Genomic DNA, 3,163 nt, shown 5'->3' with positions numbered 1-3,163 from the left:
TAATACTAGAAATACATGAAATTTTCCTTAAAAAATTTGATGACCAAATATTATTTTGAAATTAAAAGTAAATTCCAATATTTTTTCAATGGCCTCAAACTACTCATAATTATTAGTTCATATTTTGCTATTAGGTGTGAATTAATTTCATTGGGATGAATTAATAGCATTGGGACATTCAAAAGAAAATTTCAAAAATATTTTTTTAAAAGATCAAATACTAATGAAATAATTTTAAATTAAAATGTGGTAACCGTTTTTCGAAATGGGTGTTGTAGGGGTGCTAACTCCTTCCTACACTTAATCAACTTTCGAACCTTAAATTTAGTTTTGCAAACCATTTTTATTTTAAAAGGGTGACCAATCACATCTCAAAAGATGATTGGTGGCGAAATCCAAACCTTTCACCTCTGACAAATCCGAAACTTACGTGGTTAATAAGAACAGACTTGGTCAAAAGAAAATTTAATCGAACTACTCCTATCACTACAAAGGCGTAGCAACAGTGGTAAGTCCGAGTCGATCCGTCGGGAAGTGCAATTTATTTCATTAAGCCAATTTCCTAACTAGAGCGGTAAATTTGGGGGGGGGGGGGGGGGGGGGTGTGGAAGAGATAAGACGCGTGAAATTAAAATAAAAGGATAAATGTCTACAAGGGCCGACAATTAAACAAACATTTCATTCTATGCATGCACGACAACTAAATTGATTCGACTTAACTAATCTCTACAAGGGCCGACAATCAATTAAATCAAAATCAATCAAACGTCCTAACTGTTAATTAAGGTCGGAAAAGACCATACCCTAATTAAACTATATGCTCTTGATTCTATTGGGTTCTTAGCGATCATATAGAATTAAAAATCATATGCATTAAGAATGAGGATTCAATCACCTAGATTAAGTGTCAAGAAAAGCCATTATTCAATTAACCCTTCGAATCTGGATTAAATATGCATTACCAAGATTCAAGGTCAACCTATAAATCTAAACATTCATATCTAATCTTTTGCTACCGTGGGTAAATTCAAGTACAAACGAACACAAGAAAACGCGAGAGCTCGAAATTAATTAATAAAGATATGCAATTATAATAGGGTCGTCAGTCCAATACACAAATGCAAATATAATTACAACAAGATTCAAAGAAAACATAAAATTGAAGAACATTACAATTTAATCATAGAAATCTCAAGATATTAAACATAGGACTCTTGCTCAAAGAAACTAGACAGAAATTACCTCTTAATTCATAGACAAACTCGAGATAAACATTTGATTCATTGATTACAACCCAAAATAAAAAAGAAAAGATGCTTCCTTTGACCTAAAGGCGAAGAGGGATATTTATAGGATTAATCGCACCGTCGCAACACTCTCATGCGGCTGGTCTCGAGCGTCAAGCATATAGTCGCAACGCTGGCGTAGTGTTAACTTCGCAGTGTTGCAACGCTGTTGCCAGCATTGCGACGCTGCCCTGCACACCAGCATTCTATCTTTTGGCATCAAGTGAGTCGTTGGGGCATTGTATAGGATGAGCATTGCAATGTTGAAGTAGGGGCATTTTGGTTCTTTTAACTCCTTTAAAGCCCGGATACTCAAATTAACTCTATTTGCTTCAAACTAACCCCGTTCAGCTCCAAATCACCAATTCTACCTCATGATTACTCGGTACCTACAAAATAACACAATAAACGCATAAAATCCAATAACAAGTCCGAATTAAATTAGGAATAATAGCTCATTTTTAAGTTATCAACCTCGAAAAAGACCTTTAGAGAAGGAAGTTGGTCGTCCTCCATCATGACGTTGGGACAAGTTGAATTTATACTTTTATATATATATATATAGTTTTGATTAATTTTTTTAATCTTATCGATGTAATAGGATTATTTGTTTCTTTTTACTTTCATGTTAAATAAACAAATAATCCTATTAGATCATTCTTTTAATAAAGACAAGTATTTTTTAATTTACCAAGGAATAGAGTGTTTTTAATGCTTTTTTAATAAAGTGTCGATAGTATATATTTTTTTAACAAAAACAAGAAAGAAAATTAAAAATATCTAAATGTATAAAAATAAATCATAAAATATCTAATAATTCTTTATATCTTAATTATCAATCATTAATTTGAATTTTAGATCGATAGACATCATAGCAATTATGTCCAAAATTATATATATACACACAATTAAACTAAAGCCAATTTTTTAGATATTTATATGTAATTTTTTATTATAATTTTTATTATTAATAATTATCTACATCTAATTTTATATTTTAAGAATTATACTAATTTTAACAAAATATATTATTATTGTTAAAATTAAATATTAAAAAGAAAAATCACGTGCACACGTGTAGAGAAGATCTAGTACTTGAGTTTAAGTTTAAAAAAATGGTGGAATAAATCCATTTTATGGTTTTTTTCCTTTCTTTTCACTTTAACGATATAGGGAGGTAAGGTTCTAACATTTAATTATAAATGTTTCGACTAGTTGAACTATACTATAGTCCAATAATTATATGATGAAAAATTGAATCTCCGACCTCTAAGTATAAAAATTATGTTAATACTAATAAATCAGGCTCACTTTGACAATCGAACTATACAAAATAAGATTGTTATAAAAATTGTCATAATTTTGAATAATTTTTTTTGAAATATATTGTAATTAAATTGGGATAGGATAATCAAACCTCAAACTTCGAGGTCGATAGTACAAACACTATGCCAGTGAACTATTTCTTGTTGGCGATTTTGAATAATTTGAAAATGTAGAATTATTATAATTAAATACAAAAGCTTTTAAGTTATTAGAATTTAAATGGACATATTAAAACATTAATCTAACTTTTACCGTGTATCTAAATTTGCACTCATGATTCATTCCGAGTTGCATGGACGTTCGTATATTATCATCTGTTTATTATAATATTCAATGAATAATTAGTTTTTCACTATAATGTGTGGTTTGAGGGAATCCACTCTTTAATATCGAGGTTGATAATATAAATTTTATATCAATATAGTACTTATATTGTAAATAATTAGACTACTTTTATATGACTAACTAGAAATTTTAAAAAAAACTAAATTATACAAAATATCCCTAAACTTTTTTTTGTGTCAAAAATATTTTTGAACTTTCAAAAGTTT

The sequence above is a fragment of the Benincasa hispida genome, unplaced genomic scaffold (genome assembly GCF_027475165.1).
Source record: "Benincasa hispida cultivar pf3 unplaced genomic scaffold, pf3_genome.v1.1 HicScf1848, whole genome shotgun sequence".
In the NCBI taxonomy this organism is placed as follows: Eukaryota; Viridiplantae; Streptophyta; class Magnoliopsida; order Cucurbitales; family Cucurbitaceae; genus Benincasa; species Benincasa hispida.
This window is presented reverse-complemented; position numbering follows the sequence as displayed.